A 22,402-nucleotide genomic window follows, 5' to 3' on the forward strand; every position below is an offset into this window, starting at 1 on the left:
GTCATAAAATCAGTGAGTGCTGATCCTCCTTTCTGTGGAGGAAGCACAAAGGAACCTGAAGCAGTTGGAGCAGTGAAGACCTGGTGAACTGAATGCCTTTTGAGATGGGCCCTGTCTGACCTGTTTTGGGAGCAATTGACTCATTGTCTGTTCCTGGCCTGGAGAAAGGGAGAGCTCAGGAATAGGGCCAGGTGATACCTGTGGTTTTCAACATTGCGATATATCACCAGCTAAACATCACAATATACCGATGTAATGTATGAAATAAGGATGGGGCATTGGCTGGTTTCATGGTTTTCACCACATTGTGTTTTTTGCACTGCACACACCACGATTCGCAATATATTGCCAGGTCAAAAATTATGAAACCAGTATCATGAGATGGACTTGAAACTGGGTTTGGGATAATATATTGCCCAGCCCTAACACACATCATGATTCATGATATCTTGCCAGGTCAAAACCTGATACCGGTATCACAATATGGACTTCAAACTGGTTTTGGACCATCAGAGGCGTAGGAAGGGGTGCGGTGGGTGCGCTCCGCCCCAGGTGTCTGTCATGACTGAGGGGGGTGACAAAATGGCAGGCGAGTGGGCGGCACACCTTGCGCCCGGCGGCAGACAGCAGCCCTCCTCAGCTGTGGCAAGGAGCACCCAGCCGCAGCAGTTCCGTTGCCGGGTCACGTCTGACCTGGCTGCGGAGAGCAGGAGGAAAGTGAGTAGCAGCTTCCCTGCCCCTCTCCTACCCTGAACTGTGGTGCATGGGAGGGCACCCTCTGCGCCCCGCCTCCTGGGAGCGCGCCCCACGCCCCAGCCCCCTGGGAGCACGCCCACCCTGGGCAGCACAGATGTATGCTCCGCCACTGTGGACGATATGTTGATATATTGCCCAGCCCTACTCAAGAAATGCCGCTGCTTTGTTCTATTGAGGCCATAGATGCCCTGCCCTGTTCTTCAGAGCTGTATTGTTTTCCTGATCTGCTTTGCATGCATCCGCAGGCAACAGTTTTCCACAGGCTTGAGTGGCACTACTACACAGTCTCCTGCTGCAGAGTCACACAGACTCCCTGTTTGATACCCTAGAGAGCCATTGCTGCCAGTGGATCAATGGTTTAATCCAGCTCCCTATGTTCATTCCTGCGTTCTGACTTCAGCACTCCCTGAAGCCTAAAGGCGGCTTCCGGACACAGCATGCCTTCCCATCTTTCTTTGAGGCTGAATTCAGGCATGAGGCTTGATAAATATTTGTAAACAAGGCATTATCGAGAAGCGGAATGTGCTGCTTGCAGGAGAGATGGGTTGTGGGGGGGGGGGTGTCAAAGAGAGATTGATCTTTGGACAAAAGATGGTTAATCACAGAATCGTTTGAATGTTGGCAATGAGCTACTAATATCAATAGGCCCGGCTGAAAAAAGAACCGATCAGAAGTGTCTGAGCTCTGGATCTTTTCACAGGCTCTAAAAGACCTTGTAATAGCATCTTTGCAAGTATCGATCCCTTTGTGTCGTCCTGGTCAATGCCATAGAAACATCCAGCCGGGCTGCTGTGGAAGCACTTGCATTTTCAGTGCGAGATCTGAAGGCAACGGCAGTTAAATGCTGAGATGCCATTGAAGGCTTAATTGCCGAGTCGCCTGCTGGGAGATTAATGCAGTTATGAAACTTTGTTGTATTTTTTCTCTTAAAAAATAAATAATGTGGAGTAATTGCAGGGTAGATCCTTAGTTCTAACGATCCACGATAGATAAGCATGACATTCAACAATATCTACCTGTGAATCATCACCCAGAGAAATAAGTACAATTAGCGCTCTTTTAAAATCCCTAGTAATTACACATTTCCCAAATAGAAGCATCTGATTGCTTAGGTCAGCCTTTGCCAACCTGGGGCCCTTCAGATATTTGGAATACAAAACCCACACAGATGTGCCAAGAGTAGACCATGTGGCCATAGTGTCCTGGGGCTGATGGAAATTTTGGTTCATCTTGAAGGCACTTGGTCAGGGAAGGCTTGCCTAGGTCATCATCTGAGGCCTTCCAGTACTTTTGTCCTTGTGATGCCACCTGTCTCTGAGGCCCCTTATGCACTATACATTTCAAGCTGTATCATATCACTTCCGACAAAGAATCCCAGGAACTGTAGTCTGTTAAGGGTCCTGGGAGTTGTTAGGAGACCCTGATTCCCCCTCACAGAACTACAATTCTCAGAGTTCCCTGGGAAGAGGGATTGATTGTTAAAGTGCTCTGGCAACTGTAGCTCTGGGAGGGGTCTCTTAGCAACTTGCAGCATCCTTAGCAAACTATAGTTCCCAGAATTCTTTGGGGGAAAGCTGTGACTGGTTACAGTGGTGTCATAGTCCTTTAAATGGGTAGTGCAGGTGGGGCCTAAATGGAACAGGTTGCCAAGTTAGTGGAGGCCCCTACCTGATGGAGCTTTCTTCCAGGGGGGGGTTCTGCCCTGGCACCCACCCCTCTCTGTCAGGAAAGAGTCTAATGCATGGCTCTGTTCCAGAGAGCCTTTGCTAGGGGGTTGGTGCTGCATATTTCACACTGCTGTGCTTTAGTAATTACTAATTTAAAACTTGCTTCTGAATATTCAGAAGTCCCTTCCATTGTCTCATGCCATAATCTTTTGTTAACAGACTCCTTTTTTCCTGGTAAAGATTCCAAGCGCTTCAGGCTGCACAGTTATTTATGTGCATTGCTACTCCTGGAATTTCAGCATTTTATCATTTCCCCTCAATATTGCACCAGTAGATTAAGTGAAAGAGAAAGAACAACTCTGCAATTCTGCGACAAGGAGGCACACCTATATAGAAAGCAGTGAAGCTTGTTATCAGGACCACAGGGGGACAAAGCTAGAATGAAACAAAACCTAAGCATGCAAGTCTAGACATGAGCTTATAAAAGGGGACCACAATGGGATGGCGTCTGGTTTGCATGGCTTGCATTGTTTTCGTGCCCTAGAACTGAAATGAAATGTGCATGAATGTGAAATTCAGCAAAATTTGAAACCCCCCCACACAAGTAACTATTGATCAGATAAGGAGATACGAGGGGCTGCTGTCTCTGTTCCTATTGCTCACCAACCCTGCCTACCCCCTCCCTTTAAACCTCACCCAAATCTCCACCCCCCACAGCTCCTCTGTGTCCTTCCATCCCCGCTTTATTCAACCCCCTGCTGTTGTTTGGAACTGCCATTTACAAACCTGCCTTCTCCTTTGCTCCCTGTCACACACCCTGACCAAGCAAACCTGACTTCATCCAAATCTGAGATTGCGATGCAGCACTACAAATCCTCCACGGGGGGGCTGTGTGATAACATTAACCCCCCCCAATGCAAATCATTTACAGTGGTACCTCAGGTTACAGACGCTTCAGGTTACAGACTCCGCTAACCCAGAAATAGTACCTCAGGTTAAGAACTTTGCTTCAGGATGAGATCAGAAATCGCGCAGCAGCAACAGGAGGCCCCATTAGCTAATGTGGTGCTTCAGGTTAAGATCAGTTTCGGGTTAAGAACAGACCTCCAGAACGAATTAAGTTCTTAACCTGAGGTACCACTGTATATAAAATATATCATTTACAGGCAACCCATCATCACATCCCAGGGTGGTTTCCAACAATGACTAAAATACACACACACACACACACACACACACACACACAGAACCTAAGAAGAGCCCAGCAGCTGAACCAGGCCAATGGACCATCTAGTCCAGCATTCTGTCCTCAGAGTAGCCAGCCAAGTGCCTGTTGGAAGCCAATATGCAGAACTTGTGTTGATTGTCCCTCTCCCACCATTCTTCATTCCCATGTGACTGGTACTCAGTTGCCGAGGACTGATCTAAGGGATGGTAACGTATGCAGAGCACTGACTTGGGAGTCCTATGTGTTCTTTGAAGTACATCAGAAGCCTCTGTGGCAAAGAGGCTAAATAAATGATGGGTAAGAAGTTTACCTCCCCAACTCCTTTTTCTTCTGGAGCAACTGATGGGGAAGCGAAAGAGGAGATCATGTCAATGGAGGCCCATCTAGTCCAGCATCCTGTTCTCAAAGTGGTCAACCAGATGCTTATGAGGAGCTCACAAGCAGGACCTGAGTGCAACAGTATTTGTAGCAGCTGGTAGACAGAGGCAAACACAGGCATCATAGTTATGATTATGAAAAACAATCCAAATTAACAAAAACAAGCAACAGAACAACAGTGTTGGGACAAAAACCGAACAAAAATGATTACTACTTTACTGCAAAAGCCTGTGAGGACAGGAGTATCATTATTTATTTCATTTGTGAAGCATCTTTCCATGAAGCGTATCAAAGCAATTTCACAGTACAATAAAAACCACAGTATATAGTAATGGAAGCGTCAAACAACACTTGAGGCAAGTTTGTTCTGTGTCCTGGCAAGATGCAGTTAATCACTAAGAAGACCATATATTTGTTACAGTAATTAGCAAAATGGAATTTTTAAAAAATCCTTAAAGCATCTTGACTTCTGCCTCCATCAGTTGCCCTGATAAAAAATGATGCTGTTTCCAAGGTGACCATTCCAGAGCTTTGAGGACGGGGTGCTCGGAAGGCCTTCATTTGCTGAAGTGAAGCAATGCTGGTACTATCCTCTAGGTCAGTGTTTCCCAAACTTGGGTCTCCAGCTGTTTTTGGACTACAACTCTCATAATCCCTATCTAGTGAGACCAGTTGGCAGGAAGATGAGAGTTGTAGTCCAATAACATATGCAGACACAAGTTTGAGAAAGGCTCTCCAGGCTGAGGCCATACAATGTTAATGTGTCCAGCGTTCACCTTTGAAAATTCTCCTTTTTCGCTAGCATTGTTGGATCTGTTGGAATTTCATAATTAAATTAATTAGAATAATAGAATCTTAAGAGTTGGAAGGGAGCCAAGGGTCATCTAGTCCAACCCCCTGCAATACAGGAATCTCTACAATAGATGGCCATCAAATCTGTGCTTAAAAACCTCAAAAGAAGGAGAGTCCACAACCTCTGGAGGGAGACTGTTCCACCTTTGAGTAGCTCTTACTGTCAGAAAGTTTAGTCAGAATCTCTTTTCTTGTTACCTGAAGCTATTGGTTTGTGTCCTACTCTCCAGAGCAGGAGAAAACAAGCTTGTTCCCTCTTCCATGTGACAGCCTTTAAGATATTTGTAAATGGCTATCATCTCCTCTTTTGAATTATGGCGCTGGAAGAGACTCTTGAGAGTCCCATGGACTGCAAGAAGATCAAACCTATCCATTCTTAAGGAAATCAGCCCTGAGTGCTCACTGGAAGGACAGATCGTGAAGCTGAGGCTCCAATACTTTGGCCACCTCATGAGAAGAGAAGACTCTCTGGAAAAGACCCTGATGTTGGGAAAGATTGAGGGCACAAGGAGAAGGGGATGACAGAGGACAAGATGGCTGGACAGTGTTCTCGAAGCTACGAACATGAGTTTGACCAAACTGCAGGAGGCAGTGGAAGACAAGAGTGCCTGGTGTGCTCTGGTTCATGGGGTCACGAAGAGTCAGACACGACTAAACGACCAAACAACAACCTGCTCTCAGTTTCCTCTTTTCCAAACTAACCATACCCAGGTCCATCAAGCGCCCTGGCTTAGTTTTGCGTAAAAAGAACTGCATGTATGAAAAAATTTGAAACAAATTCAGATACGTACTGATAGGAATCAAAATTCCCACTTAGAAGGTTCGTTGAAAGAAGGAGCTTATGGTTGGGAAATCATCAGAGTTTCCACCACTGGACTTCTGAGAAAAGGGTCTTCTGGAGTCCGCAGTCCACAACAGAGAAGGCCTGCTGATGGAATGATGAAAAGGAGAGCCAGTGTGGTGTAGTAGTTAGAGTTCTGGACTAAGACCTGAGGAGAGCAGGGTTCTAGTCCCTACACAAGCCTGAAGCTTGGGCCAGTTACAGACTCTCAGCTTAACCTACCTAACAGGGTTATTGTGGGTATTAAATGGATAATATAATGGTGGGGAGAAAACTATGTACACCAGTTTGAGCTCCTTGGAGGTAGGATATAAATTTAATAATAGTAATAGTAATAAAAGACTGTTAGATTTTGTAATAAAACCATTGCAGTGTCTTCAGAACTAAGCTCTTGACAATTCAGCCAAGATGAAGGTGGTAATAAAGAATCGGGAGTGGATTTTACACATCTGGGAGACTTGCTCAAGAATATTGCCAGAAATCTGTACCGGCCATGTATTTCTTGTCGAAATAATGAGCTGTAGAGTACCTTGGCATTCAATAGCTATTTTATTAAGGCTTTTGAAAGATGTGGAAAAGGAGATCTGAAGGCTTTCAGAATTAACTGGGCTCTGCTTTGTGCTCCCCCCCTCCACACTTAATGCAGCCACAGAGAAACACCACTGAATTGTCTTTAGATCTTCCTTCTGGCAGCTTATGGTCAATGGTCACTAGCTGGTTTAATATTTTTGGTTAGTCTAAAGCAGGAGTAGGCAACCTAAGGCCCCGGGGCCGGATGCGGCCCAATCACCTTCTCAATCCAGCCTGCGGATGGTCTGGAAATCAGCATGTTTTTACATGAGTAGAATGTGTCCTTTTATTTAAAATGCATCTCTGGGTTATTTGTGGGACACAGGAATTCGTTCATTCCCCGCTCCCCCCAATATAGTCCAGCCCACCACATGGTCTGAGGGACGGTGGACCGGCCCATGGCTGAAAAAGGTTGCTGATCCCTGGTCTAATGCTACAGGTTGTTTTTTTTTTTGGGGGGGGGGCAGCAGACTCATTTAAGTCTGACAGCCATTCCGTCAGCCAGACTGTGATAAAACACCAGTTGATCATAGATTCTACTCCATTTGCAAAACAAAAAACAAAAAACCCTTACACCAACCTTGGAATAGTTAAGTTGTTGATGAAGAGGAAGCCAATTTTCATGAGCTGACACATCTTGATGCAGCTCTTGCTAAACCCAAGCAATCAACCTTGGCAACAACCAGCACTCTGAATAAAGAGGCAATGATTTCTCCACAGTAAAACTGGTAAATTCCATTTGATCATTCGGCCGTTGATGCATGCTGCTGTTTCTATAGCAACGCTTAAAAGCGTCTTTCTAACAAGATCATCTTTGCTGTCGATTACGTTTGGCTTACCCACAACTCTCTTGGCTTTTCTCTCATCCTTTCTGACTTTTGCAGGATGAAACCTTTCCTGACAATTCGGGATAGCTGAATGTCAGTTTTAGTTTCTTGTCTTTCCACTAAGTCAGACATATTGAAGAACCCCTTGACCTTGAAGAAAGCCTCCGTTACGAGTATGGCGTATGGTTCCGGTCAACTCATTTCCCAAAGGATATTGCAGAGTTGGAAAAGGCTCAGAAAAGGGTGACTCAAATGTTGATCAAAGGAGGGAAAGACTCCCCTACGAGGAATGGTAGCAGCATTTGGGGCTTTTTAGTTTAGAGAAAAGGTGAGTAAGATCTGATGTGACAGAAGTGCATAAAATGGTGCACAGGGCAGAGAAAGTGGTTAGTGAATTGTCCCCCCCATCCCAATTGCTGAGAGTCACAAGTGGGGAGAATGCTGTAATAATAATAATAATAATAATAATAATAATAATAATAATACCACCTTTATTGTCATTGTACAACCTGTGTACAATGAAATTAAAGGAGCCTCCCCCCCAACACTCAATCTCTTATCGAACAACACACCACCTCGCAAGTCAATTTCGCTATATTATTTTTTGTTCAACAGCCTAACAGCCCACGGATAGAAGCTATTTTTTAGCCTGTTGGTACGGCTGATTATACTTCTATATCTCCTGCCCGAGGGTAGAAGATTAAAGAGGTGATGGCCAGGGTGTGAGTCATCCCTGAGAATTTTTCTCGCTCTCCTAAGGCAACGATCCCTTGCGATGTCATCTAGCGGACTCAAGGGACATCCTCAAGTTGTGCTTATGGACTGGGTGGCCAATGTGAGAATAGGAGGCTGGACTAGATGGACCACTGGCCTGATTCAGCATCCAAGATCATCTTCTGTTCCTATATTCTCCTATGGTTCTTATGAGTCCTGCAATGCCCTGCCCCATCATGACCTCTCAACTATCTAGAGCAGGCATAGGCAAACTCCGGCCCTCCAGATGTTTGGGACTACAATTCCCACCATCCCTGACCACTGGTCCTGTTAGCTAGGGATGATGGGAATTGTAGTCCCAAACATCTGGAGGGCCGGAGTTTGCCTATGCCTATTCTAGAGTCTCTCTCTGGCATTGCTTCCCTGACCCTGTGATTTCATTGAGCTCCTCAGTTGGATAATTCAACCAGCTGCAGGAAGAGCCAAATCTCTGCCCTTTAGCAACCAGGTATATGAACACTGATCTCTACTCACTGCCTATATAATTTCTTTATTAAGTTGGTTTCAGGATCTGTCCCGGGCTTGTTAGGGGATTAGTTCATTTGATGGGTTTGTATTTAGACTCTTTTGAGAGCCATTATGTTAATGATATAATTGACTCTTTTAGGGAATGTTTATGGATTTGGTTTTGTGCATTGTTGTTGTTTTTAAGAAGCAGGATGTAGTTGCTAATTAATATGTCTGCTCCAGTGAGTTAATGAGATTTTCGGGAAAACAAACCAGCATTAATTAGCATTATTGGGGCAGTATACCTAGTAACATTGGATTCGGAAGCTTGATATACCACAAATCAAACCCCAGATTTTCTTCCTCTCCACCTACCCCCTATCCAGCAGGCAAATTGTGTTAAACTCATAATTTGCAAATTGAACAAGCCATCACTGGGGTTTAACTGGATGTTGTAAGAATTGCAGTTATTTTAAAAGTGTATCTATATTCTTTACGTAGAAAAAGTATATTCAAAGTGACATAAAAAGGCAAGAACAGCCACAACATAATTAAAGCCTAGCCATCTAATAAGTTAAGAACATTTTATTCCTTTTTGCTGCCAATGATGATGATTATTTATTAAACTTATTAGTCACTCCTTAAACGAAAGTAACTGAAAGCGACTTACAACAATAAATAAACTGCATGTAGTTTTAGCTTTCTACTTTAAGTAATTACTTAATACAGGGAATTCAATGGTACCTCAGTTTACAAACTTAATTTGTTCCAGAAGCCCGTTCTTAAACCAAAGTTGTTCTTAAACCAAGGCACAGTTTCCCTAATGATACCTCCCGCTGCCGGTGCCCTTCCACCGTTTGGCTTCCGTTCGTAGACTGAGATAAAGTTCACTAACCGGAACACTACTTCTGGTTTTGCGGAGTTCGCATACTGAATAGTTCGTGAACAGGGCTGTTCTTAAAAAGAGGTACCACTGAACAGGGAATCAGGCTGATGTAAAACACTTAGAATTTTGGTCCAGGGCCTCAGGACTTCTGGGGTGGCGCCATCGGCAATGGCGGACTCCCTCTGAACTGGAGGGACTAGCTCCGCGGGAAACGGGTCTTCTCTGCTACGGCGAAGCGGGGACCCTTTTAAAAATCACAGGCGGATGAAGCCTGTGACCATGGGACTCGGCGGGCACCTTTAGCACCCCCCCAACTCGCTAAGGAACCCACTAACAGGCTCCGAAGTGAAGAGGGGGAAGTGGCGCGGTGCTGTGAGTCAACTGCTATTTCCGTGGAGCGAAGCCACATAGCCGTTGCCGGAGAGTGCTGCCTTTTTCCTGGGACAATTTGGACTCAAAAATAAGCACCCGTGAGTACTCAGACTTTGAACAACTGGACATTAAATGGGGACTTGCGAGCAGAAAGGAATTGGATCTTTAAAATTTATTTCAATTTGGTACGGAACGGGAAGGTCTAAACAGGAAGTCAGCCTTCCATTCTTCTGTAGACAGAATAAAGCAAAGACAACGTAAACTAGAGCTCAGAAAATCGTCTTTAAAGGATTGGATTTCATCATTTAAAATTGTGGAACCCCCCTTCGACAGCAGGAGAAGAAGGGGGATCTTTTTTGGACTGTTTAAAGTGACTTTAAAGTAAAGCAACTTTCCTCCGTCCTGATCCTGGAGCGGGGTGTCAGGACTGACGTTTGAAGTTCATTGACCAGAGACAAACGTTTTTGACAGATAGCTAAAAGAAGAGAAACATAGTGATTCCACTGTTTCCCTTCGCATTTCAAAGGAACAAATATTGACAAAGTATCTCAAAAAGGGAAACTTTGTTGCAAGATCAAATAGAAGTTTTCCCCCTAGAGGGAGACTGTGAAACTGTAACCAACTCCAGGGAGCTGGCAGCTGTTTACAGATTACAATCGTGGGAATAGGTATTTGACCTTGCAGGACAATGTATTCAGAAGCTTTGTTGTGTGCTTTCTACAAAACAAATGCCCTACTGGAACAGTTACATGAGAAGGTGAATTTGATGACGACTTCGACTAGAAATTTTGAACAGGCAGTGGGAAATTTTGAACAGACAGTGGGAAAATATGTGGAGCCCACCCAGGAATTAAATCAGGAGTGTGTCCTGACAGAACAGGCCCAACAGGAATATGAGTTTTCGGATTTGACAAATGAACTTGGAAAAAGCCAGATTTGGAAAGGAAAAGTTTGGTTTGGCTTGGAAATGGGGGGCTGGATTGACCCCCCTATGCTGGGATGTTTGGACTTTTCAAATCTGGCAATGGGCCGTGAGACGTTTGGGATTGTGGGGGCTCTTAATTTTGGAAGGTCTTTGAAACATGCTTTTAAATACCATATGGAATTTAGTGCTGAATATGGAAAAGGGGCTGATCTGTCGAGAAGGGTTAAAAATATTGCCAAGCTGGAGTTACCACGAGCAGGAGACAAGGGAAAATACAGTTACAAATATGAAGAAGAGCTGCGGAAGGGACATGGAAGAGACTTGAGGGCCTCGGATATAAGGTTGCCAGGTTAATGGGCCAGATCGATGGGATAATAAGGACTGACAAAACCCGGAACCAGGAGGAAGGGACGTTGGATGAAGATTGGATCTGTTTGTATTTCTTTTTTCTACCATTAGAACTGTTTTATAAAATTGATGAATGTTAGAAAAATGTTGGAATGAAATTACTCGGCTTTAGTAAAGATGTTTAAAGAATTATGAAAGAATATTATGGTTATGAGAAGTTGGTAAGGATAAGATTTAAGTTTTAAGCTTTAAGGTTTATTTTCTTATAGAAAGAAAGATAAGATTAAAACTGTTTAGGGTAATGTAATGACAGAATATTATGAAATATGGAAAGGATTTGCTGGGATAATTAATGATTAGGATACAAAGAAAGGGAGAAGGAGGAGGTCAAAGAAAGAAGGTAATGACAGTTGAGGATTCGAGAATAATGAATTTGTTTTTAAATGTTCTTAAATTGTTTGTGGTGTATATTTTTTTTATGTCCTTTTCTCTCATTTTTGAATTTGTATTCGTAGGGTTGGAAGGGGTTTGTTTTTCTTTCTTTATCTACTTTGTTAACTATTTTTATTTTGTATTTTCTTCTGCTTTTATTTTATTTCGCAACACTTTGAAAATTTCAATAAATATTTTATATATAAAAAAAAGAATTTTGGTCCAGGGCCTCAAAGGGAAAATGGATGATGTCCAACCAAGGTGAGAAAGAAGCAAGAAGTGTTTTAAAAGCAAAGATGCTTTATTCAGTTGCAACCGGGTTCCCTATGCAAAGGTGACAAAAGGTATGAACTTACCTGCCCAAAGGTAAGTTCAGAATTTTATACAGCCACAATTGTGAGTTGTCTTTTTCATCACAGGTTCATCAATTTACAAGGTAAGGGGGAGATATCTGGGAGCATGGGGCAGAAAGGAGGTTTGGGTGCAAGATACAAGGTGGAGTGCAAATCCTGTCTGCATAAGTAAGGTAATACTTTGAAATCCAGGGAGAGATGGCAAATGATATGGTAATCTGTTTTCTCTAGAATAAAAATAGGATGAGAGTTTTATCTAACAGCCGAGTTCCTCTCCCCCAGGATCAAAGGAAATGGATCTGGTCGTCTGGCACTTTAAGGAAGAAGGAAGGGGAGCTGAGTGGAAATGATTAGGTTTGAGGCTAAAAATAACAGTTGTACTTTCATGGTTACAATAAAGTGATGCAATTTGAATACATGGGTTCCAATTATTATTTTCCTGAAAGTAGTTGCAATCATTGAGAAGTTGAACAAACGCTGATAAAAGCTCAAGTATTCAAAGGGGTTGATTCCATTTGCAAAGATGCCAAATGTAACAATTGCATAAGGGTCACAGTAAGAATTCACACTTACAAGTAGTAAAGACACAATTACAAAAGGGGCGGAACTACATAAAATTTAAAATTACCTGGATACAATTATATATAAAAACACGCTTACAATTACAAAAGAATACTTGGATACAATTATTAAATATAGAGATAGGGTAAATTCAGGAAATAGAGTAATGGGCAGTGCAGGGAAGAAAGAAAAAGGAAAGAAAGGATTCGAAGAAGGGGAATAAAGGGAGAAGCGAATTAAAAGGAAAGCAGACTAAAGCAAAATTGAGGAAAAGGTTTATATATATCTCTTAGGTTGTCCTCATTTGGTTTATTTGGTCTTGGTTTTCAGCTTCTTTAGCTATTTTTTAACATCATGGCAGAAGGCCTTCTCGGTAGTGGCACCACCCTGTGGAATACGCTCTCATCAGGTGTCAAGGAGATAAGTAAGTATATAACCTTTAGAAAACATCTAAAGGGAGGTTTTTAATGTTTGGTGTTTTATTATGTTTCTGTATATGCTGGAAGCCGCCCAGAGTGGCTGGGGCAACCCAGTCAGATGGGCAGGGTACAAATAATAAAATGATGACGATGATGCTTTAAGGAAGACTGGATTCTCCTGGTATTTCCCCCCTTTCCCCCCGTAAAACAATAATTATACAAACTGGCTTGTAAAAGGTAAAAATAACATTTACTCATTCATAATACTTGTTGAAGAGTAACAAATAACAGCAGCTTTGTTCAGGCAGACTTGAAATAGTAATCCGGTTACAAAGACATACTTTAGTGTAGTTTAAAATGGAGTCTGAACTGTAGCTCAATCTTAGCATATGTTCTACATTGCTGAAATAAGGTAAAAAGGAAAGAGGGAGTGCCCAGCCAGATGAGGAGACTGTATGTGTCTATGATCTCTCCATGTCAAGGGTACAGTGGCAGCGGCTCTTGGTGTTCGCTCTAGCAAATTTACAGGAAAACTCTGTGAGCTTCAGCCTATCTAGCAAATATGCATTGTTGGTTTGACTGCATTGTAAATATCCCACAGATTCCCCCTACCCACCCGTGCCCATCTTTAACTATTGGCCATGCTGGTTGGGTCTGATGAGAGTTGTAGTCAAGCAACGTCTGGAGGGCACCATGTTGGCTACCCCGATCTAGTGTGATCCACAAAGTATGCATCTTCATGTACAACAAGAACTCTCCGTTCCAAGCTGACCCTAACTCTTTGCCTTAGTGGGATATGGTCTTCTGGTAGGAATCCAAGAATGGAGCAGATAGGACTGATAAGAATCATAATCAAGCAATTCGCGTGGAAAGGTTAATTGCTGAATCATAACACAAAACCAGGATGTCCTTCAGGCTCAGAGAGGTATGCTGACTCTGAGCTGCATAGGGATTATGCAAAACAGGGCAGCCAACTGAGGATACAGCTCTCTTGTGAGCCAGGAGATTTTGCTACGGGAGGAATGATTGCAATGAGAGGGGACTGAAGAGCCAAGACTGTAGGTGAGCACATTGGAGTGGAGGAATGAATGGAGAATCACGCACGTTTTCTAGCTTGCCTGGGCTAAACCAAGGACATTCTGAGGACAGCTGGGTTCTCGATGGTCAGAATTAGCTCCAATGAGGCTCTTAAAAAGGTGGGTGTTCAAATTGGCCCCAGTATTCTCTTCTTCGCCCCCCTCCTCAAGCACACCTTTCTCTCTCCATACTATAGACGGTGCTACGCTCTCTCTGAAAGGACATGGGTGTCATTTAGGGGGCCATTGTTGGAACCATCTCTGTCACTGGAGGCAAGGTATGGAGGAAGGCACCATTTTCTGTTCTGCCCCATGGTTGTCTCCTGCAGCGCTGTTTCCATTCCACTGCAATTCATCTTCTGCTCCAAAACAACATTATTCATCTTGCTACCCACTGTGGAAAATTTACCACATTTTTCACTCTATAAGACACACTTTTCTCCTCCTAAAAAGTAAGGGGAAATGTGTGTGCATCTTATGGAGCAAATGCAGGCTGCGAGGCTAAGGCAGAAGCCAGAACAGTGAGACGGAGCGCAGCGCTCCCTCTCGCTGTTCTAGCTTCTGCCTTAGCTGCGTGAAGCCTCCACACGGCACTGGGAGCCCTCATCCCCATGCCCTGCAGAGGCTTCGCGTGGCTATCCCTGGCTTCTGTGGGAGGTGAGGGAAGGGACAGAGGCTCTGTCCCTTCCCCCACCTCCCTGAAAAGCCCCCAAGAGCTGCACTCCATTTAAAGAACGCGTGGCTCTTGTGGGAGGTGGGGGGAAAGCCAGGAGGCTTGCCTTTGCTGAAGCCAGGAGGGCAAGAGGGATCGGAGCGCACCGATCCCGCTTGCTCTCCTGGCTTCAGGGATAGCCCCACAAAGCCTCCTGAGTGAAGAGGGAGGAGCGCTTCCTCTTCGCTCAGGAGGCTTTGCATTGCTTTCTTATTTCTTGTTTTCCTCCCCTAAAAACTAGGTGCGTCTTATGGTCCGGTGCGTCAAATAGAGCGAAAAATACGGTATGCAGCTTTCATAATTTACATAATTGTATAAATTATGTTCTCATTATGTTCCTCCAACCCATTCCTTTCAATGCATGGGAAACACAATGCAAATGAGGGGCAGAGGAGAGTACATTATCAACTACATGTTGTTTGTGGACTGAAAGAAGAAACAACAGGGAATACCAATTTCCTGGATTGAGTTTTGTTCCGGACATGGGGCGAAGAAGTGAACAACAGCAACTTCCACTCCCGTTTCTGTTTCTGTTGGAATCTTGGACATCTGAGCAACCTTAGTGGCAAGAAGCTGCCATCTCAGTCTGGTGTGCTAAATATCACCATTCTGGTACTAGGGTAGCCTAGCTACTGTGGTCCATGCACAAGTAACCTCGTGCTTGGGTTACTGTAACATGCTCTATCTGGGGCAACCCTTGGAGGATGGTCCAGAATCAGCAGCCAGTGCTGAATGCTGCAACCAGGCTGCTTTGTTGTGAATCCTACCATGCAAATATATTACTGATGCAGAGGAATCAGCACTGACTGCCAGTTAACTACTGAGCCAAATTTTAGGTGTTGGTCTTGCCCTCTAAAACCCTAAACAGCTTAGAAGCAGGTCTCTGAAACTGCCCAGGTTACTGCAATCTCTGGTTGTGGGTCATGGAATCATAGCATTGCAGAGTTGGAAGGGATCCTGAGGGTCATCTAGTCCAACCCCCTGCTGTGCAGGAATCCTGCCCACAGCTGTCCCTGGGTGGGCTTGAACCTCCAACCTTCTGCTTAACAGCTAGACACAGTGACCCATTACACCACAGGAAGGCTTCTTTGACTAAATGCAGAGGTTTTCAACCTTTCTGAGTCCATGGCTCTCTTGACCAACTACCTTCTTTCTGCAGCACCTCTGTGGGGCTCAGGAGCCATCAGTTATGTCACCCCATGTCTGCAGAGCTGGCAGCCTCTCACCCTTTTTGGAACACCCTCCCTTGTGGAGTGTTCCCTCAGCCTCCTCTCCCTGGGAGTCCTCTGGGCAGCCACTGCTGCCACCCCTGGTCTCTGAGCTGCCCCCCCCGCCCCAAAGAGAGGTGTCTTCTCACACTGCCCCACAGGGGCCTGGGACTTGTCTGTCCATTCCCAACAGCAAAGGCTGGCAGACTAGCTGGCTGGGCTCCCTTGCCCACTTGCTTTCTTACTCCGAAGCTGCTTCAGCTCCTGGCAACCAGCACCCCTTGGCCAGCCCCAGAGGCCCCATTCGCCTGTGGAGCGTGTAGCCAGGGCTGCTGCTGCAACAAACAGCTGTGCAAGCCTTTGGGAGGTGGAGATGCAAGAGGGCATCAGAGGAGGGAGGGAAGGAAAGAGGGACAGAGGCCAGTGTTGCCTGTGGCATCCCTGACTATCATTAAAGGCACCCTGAGGTGCCACAGCACACTGGTTGAAAACCACTGACTTAATGTTTGTTTGCCTGGGATATGAACGAGGATATTTTCTGTTATGGTTCCCATTTTATGTATGATCTTCCTGTAGGGTTAAGCACCCACAAAGGTGTGGTTTCTCAGAGAGTTAGACCTTTCTGTTTACCCTGGTGTTTTCTGACTGATAGCAATGGCTGAGTATGCACCACACTTTTAAAGCATGTGACTTCTTCTAAAGAGCTCTGGGAACTGCAGTTTGTTAAAGGTGCTGGGAGTTGCAGTTCTGTGAGGGGTATACTACCGTGTGCCTCAAATGTGCTTACAATGTGTGGTGTGTACCACTGAGTCCTCTTCTTTTTCGCTTGGGAGAATTGCAGAAGGCTCCCCTCCCTTGCTGTGTTCATTAATGGTACAACATCCTCATGGATCTAAATGCACAGATGAAGCTCTTTTGGGTTAAAGACCAGAAGACAGAATATGTTCTTCCCACAGACTTTTCTTTATTCAGCTTCTCTCCTCTTCTGCCTGGTCCAGCCACTCTTGGCAGCAGTCAAGAAATGGGAATCAGAAAGGAATGGGGAGCCGACGTCATAGAACTTATTAGCTCATTTTTCAATGCATATCTGCTGACTTCTGTGATCATAATCCTGTTCCAGAAGCAGAGTGCTCCATTTATTTCCTTCCAAAAGATTAAATAGTTTAGGGAAACGGGGACTTGCATTGGGTTCTAATAACAATTTTATTTCAAAGTATTTCCCCCTTAAATCAGACTCTCTCTCTCTCTCTCTCTCTCTCTCTCTCTCTCTCTGTGTGTGTGTGTGTGAGAGAGAGAGAGCATCAAACAAATTAGGATCAGAATTACCAAGCTGTAGTTCAGCTACACCCAACAATGCCCTTCAGATCTTTTGGGATACAACTTTTATCTGCACTGTCTGAGGTGGATGGGTGTTGTAATCCAAAACATCTGGAGGGCACCAGGTTGGCAATGGCTGAGACAGATGTAGGAAACACATTGCAATTTCTTCTAGCACATTATCAGGTCCTGGCTTTGGGTGAGGGGGGGTGCAGGACAGCTGTAACACATGGAAACATACGGAAGATGCAGTTCAATGACATTCAAGCCTGGCAAAAATACTTGAGGAGGGTGCACCACAGGGCCTGCAGAGAGACATGATCCACAGAAAGTCTCAAGGGCTAGATCGAGAGATCCCCGAGGGCCGCATTTGGCCCCCAAAGTCTGAGGTTCCCCATCTTTGCACTAACAAATGCCGTAGAAATATATTAATAGCTACTATACATATTCCCTTATTTTGATGCATGGATGTTCTTTACAGGAGACTGAAATGGCTCCTGTCAAAACAAGATGTAATGAGCTCTCATCCACAGAGGTCAGAAATGCAGCTGTTTTTGCATAGGATAACACAGGGAAAGTGCTCTAGAGATGAATTGCAGCCACTAAGCCATGATGAGGGTGAGCCAAGGAGCTATTTCAGTGCACATAATGGCATATATTTTCTTTGTCGCTTAGGCTGCTAGCTTCTCTACCCCACCTTTTCGTCGCAATTTGCTATAATGGGTGCCCATCTTGGCTTATGAATTGATGAAAGGAGAGGGGTCTTGTTGGAGGAAGGGGTGTGGACGCGGGTTTAGAAAAGGCTTGGTTTGGGTCCACATTTGCAGGGTGTTCCATACAGGATGACAAACTGGGTCATGGGACAATGTTCTATTAATCCCACAGCTATCTTCCTATATATTTATAAATGTAAGGTTGTCATTGCACTGCCCCCATTGGAAGATTCGTAGGGTCTCATCACAATCCTGGATTGTCATGATTTTGGGGCAAGGCAATGGAGCAAAAGAGAGGAGGCAGGTTTTTAAATGGTGTTTTTTTAAAAAAATAGCAGAGGTTTAAATAAAGGAAATAGAGATAAAAAGTATGATTTAAGGAATGGCACAGGTGTGAGTAGAATGAGTAGGAAGAGTCACTGAGCAGGGGACGTCACAGTCTAAAACAAGGTTTGAATACAGCAAGAAAAGAGCTGGAAAAGGCTCTGTTGTGTTGGTTTCAACTATTCCATAATACCTTCCCATAATCATGCATTTCGCTTCTGGTACCATGTGCTGTCTTCAATCTGAAGTTCCAGATCAAGTGTAGTAATTCAGTAGTGATAATATGTACACTATCCATCAAATGAACTTAACCTTCTCTAAATGAGCAAGCTTATGGACAGGCTTGCTCTTAAAAGTCCGCTCACCTTAAAGATACAGGAATGGATATCCTCGTGGGGTATGTGCTTGCAAAGGGGCTTGCAGGAAAGAGGAGGAGGCATGGGAATGGGGTGTGGTCTGGGTGCAAGGGATAGTTGAGGAAAAGTAAGGAGGAGGGCGGGGAGAAAAGGGGAGTGAATATGAAAAGGGGTGCAAAGGAGGTTGCGAAAAGGGAGGGAACAGGAAGCATGGGAATGGGGTTGAAGATGAAAGCCGAGGCATGAAAGGGTCTGAGGAAGAGGAAGGGATGGAGGCTTCTTAGCTGGGCAGAAAGTGAGAAGGATGCTTAGTCGTTGCAATGCGTGGGAGGAGGAAGATGCAGGAGGGTATCATGGGGAGTGGTTTCTGGGCACAAAAGGAGCAAGTAGACATGGACACAGGTGTGAATGTGCAAAGCAGGGCTGCAGAAGAGAAGAGAGAAGTGGCTTCAGAAATGGGGTTGGGAAAGGTGAAAAGCAAGTTGCATGGGGTGGGAAGTGGGGGGAGCTCTAGGTGGGAGATGAAGGTGGGTGGGTTGGCGAGTGGCACGAGCGGGGTGCAGCTCTATCTATCTATCTATCTATCTATCTATCTATCTATCTATCATCTATCTATCTATCTATCTATCTATCTATCTATCTATCTCTATCTATCATCTATCTATCTATCTATCTATCTATCTATCTATCTATCTATCTATCTATATCTATCTATCATCTATCTATCTATCATCTATCTATCTATCTATCTATCTATCTATCTATCTATCTATCTATCTATCTATCATCATCTATGGCTATTGTCATGCTGCAGTTCATGTGGCTGGCTGTTGATGAGCACACCAGCCACCTGGCTGATGACACAAAGGCAGGCAAGTAGTATGTGTGGCAGGTGGCCCAGGTGAGCTGTTTAATGAAGTGGGGAGCTGCTTCAGAGAACAGTCTACCAAACTTCTCTTTTTTAAGGCCTCCCTCCCTCTTCCATCAAACATGGACGCAGCAATGAAGTGAGGAGGGGTTGATCAGGTGTAGAGGAAAGGGGGTTGGGAAAGGGGGTTGGCAGGCAAAGTGAGCCAGGGCAGCAGTCTCTACTGTGTGTGTGTATAATTTGTATAATAATACATGAATGATGCTCTCCACTGGGATTTGCTGTTGACGGTGCCACAGAGAAAGAGCATCCTTTCCTATGCCGCCATCCAGACAGGGGAAAGCAGCAAGCTGTGCAAGGCAGGGGCTCCCTTCTAGAGCGTGCTGTGATTTTTGTCAGTCAAGAGGTTGCCTTGTCAAGTATGTAATTAATTACCAGCCAGCAGTGACTCACTCAGTGTTGTCGGCTGGAGGGATGAACTCTCTCTTCTGGATGACTTGGGATTATTGTTTGTGTTGCCAGAACAACCGGCCGCTTGGAAAGGGTAGTGGAGGCTGGTCCAGTAGGGAGTGTGGGGTGCTGCCCCACCACCTCAGTCTGCCCTCAGGCAGCCCCCCTGCCTTCCTGCCTGCCTTCTTACTTACAACCACTCTGAGGGGTGTCACTGAAGCTTCCTCCCCCTCCATTTCAGTGTTGCTCCTTGTAGACCTCATCAGGGAGAAGGAAGATGGGAAGAAAACTAGAATTATTTGGTTCACCCTGTCATTGGCTCTGGCTTCACATAGGATTTAGGCTCCCTTCCTTCTTACTATAGTCACCATCGTCATAGGAAATAATGAACTTCTTTGACATAGCTGTCCATTAAATGTGCATTCTTATCTGCCAATCATTAGCTTACATTAGGCTGTAGAAAGAGGTCTGAGAAGGGAGGCAGGCCAGCAGCACTAAAATATCAGCAACTTTTTCATCTGCTTGAACCTTTCCACGCAGCGGAACTTGTAACAAACAGCTTGCTTAATTCTTCTTCCCTCCTAACACCTTTTCCTTTCGTGATGTGTCTTTTTAGACTGTACATCTTAGGTACCTCTGGGAGACTTATCTTTTTGGAAGAAGGGTAGGGTCACTGCCTGCACATCATTCCTTTTAATGAGCTTCACATTCAAAAGTGGAACAGGAAACCCTTTTCTCATGTTCCTCTTATAGATTAGCAGTGGGGTGTGTAACCCTCTGGATATTTAGCTCTCAGAACTCTTCTCAGGCCATGCTCCTCACTGGCTATGTTGTGCACCCTGAGCATTTTCCCTTGGCTGTAATGTGTTTAAACTCTGATGATGCCTCTTGCTTCCCTGCAAGGCGAAGAGATGTGTTAGTGTGTGCAGAAACCAGTCTACTTGACAGGGGTGAAAATTGCATTTGTTGCTCTGCCCACTTTTGCCTCTGGCCCCACCCAACACTGGCATGTGGCCCCTGGAAGGGAATGTGGCCCTTGATGCCCTCCCACTGCTACCAATAAACAGTGCTCATGTTTTCTTCTTGAACATAGCAAATGGATTTGTCTGAGAGCCACCAGCAAATGCGGACAAAGCAATTGCCAGTCACGGTGTGCTTCATTCTGGTTTGGATGGCCGGCCCTCTTTTTGGGAGAAAGCAGTACCTGAAAAAGTGAACCGTCGTCGGATCTATTAATTGCCTCCCTCTCCTGGCGCTGCTCATTTCCCAACTGTTCTGCTTCTTGACTGCTTCATGGCAAGGAGCTCTTGATGCGATTAGAGAATCACCAAGCAGCTGCTCAACAACAAACCCATCAAGAGAGGTGTGCAGAAGGTCAGTGCATATAACCGAAATGAGACTTCTAATGCAAAAACAAAAATAAAAGAGGAAAGCAAGGAGCACAGACGTTTTGATCCTGCTCAATTTAATGGAAAAGGGTAAAGGCAACAGGCATAGTGGCTAGCACTTAGTATTCAGACAAAGCCCTAATAGGTACAGATAACCTTTTCAAAATACATGCCAATTTAAAGTCCGTCCTCATTGCCAAGGACCTTGCTTGCATCTGAATTCTCCCACAAAAATCCTCCTAATGCACTTTTTGTTTCCTCAGGCTGTAAAGGCAGCTCAGTGGCTGAGCATCTGCTTTGCCTGCAGAATGTGCCAGGTTCAATCCCCAACATCTTGAGGTAGGGCTGGGAGAAACCTCCTGCTAAAGGAATGGGTTTCCCAAACCCAAAACTGACTGTGCAGGCAGTTTGAAACGGGCACCAAAATCCCTATTTTTCCTTAGCTAAAATCCATTAACTTGAGCTCTGAGTCAATGTATAAACAAAAACCCGGCTGTATAAACAAGTGCTCAGAGCCCTCTCCTTTATCAGTTAGTGACAGCAAGGATGACCTTGGCTGTTTCAGTGGAGTAGGGATGACATGTCTAGGTCTTATCTTACATCCTGACGCACAGACCTAGTCCGGGAACAGCGCCAGAGTGTGTTCTTGGAGTTGGTGACCTCTTGCTCCAAGATAAGAGTAGGAACAGGAATACCCTTTTATGGACAGAAGTAAAGGAAGGAATACCCTTTTATGGTCAGAAGTACAGGAAGGAATACCCTTTTATGGTTAAGAATACTGGAGCAGGAACATATGTGATGTCAACCTGAGTGTATAGGCTGACGTGGTTGGATTCCTGGGGAAGGAGGGAGAGGGTGCCTGGAGGATATATATACTGCATGAAATTTCTCATTTCTTTGGATTTGCTGTGGACACACCACGCAGGTGCCTTTCTGCTGTTCCGGAGAGCAGAAATAAAGAACTCTTTCTCTGAACCAACCCTCGGTGTCATTTGACTTCCTTCCTCCTGTCCGGGAGCAATGCAGACCCAATCGGTGGACTCCAATAAGGCTACACTGCCTTGACCCCTGACAGCCATTGCCAGTCAGTGTCGTCAATACTGAGCTAGATGGTATGACTTCCTGTGTTCCTTTTTGTGTTCCATAGCTCAGTGTTGGCGCACCTGCTTTGCCTGCAAAAGGTCTCAGGTTCAAACCCAGCATCTCAAGATATGGCTGGGAGACACTTGTTATTTTGGAGAGTTGTTGCCAATAAGTGGAGCCAATACTGAGCTGCATGGACCATTGCTCTGACTCGATATAAAGGCGCTGTCAGGGAACTGACATCAGAGCTAGAGGCGGAGGGAAGGTTCTC

The 22,402-nt window shown here is 44.9% G+C and overlaps 1 long non-coding RNA gene across 1 annotated transcript in view; it reads right to left on the bottom strand.

The window, feature by feature from the left end:
• Positions 1-22,402, bottom strand: part of LOC308463285 — a 447,382-nt gene that overhangs the window by 22,042 nt on the left and 402,938 nt on the right. The gene's annotated exons all lie outside the window — the stretch shown is intronic.

This window comes from Podarcis pityusensis (assembly GCF_964106645.2).
Source record: "Podarcis pityusensis genome assembly, chromosome: 14".
NCBI lineage: Eukaryota > Metazoa > Chordata > Lepidosauria > Squamata > Lacertidae > Podarcis > Podarcis pityusensis.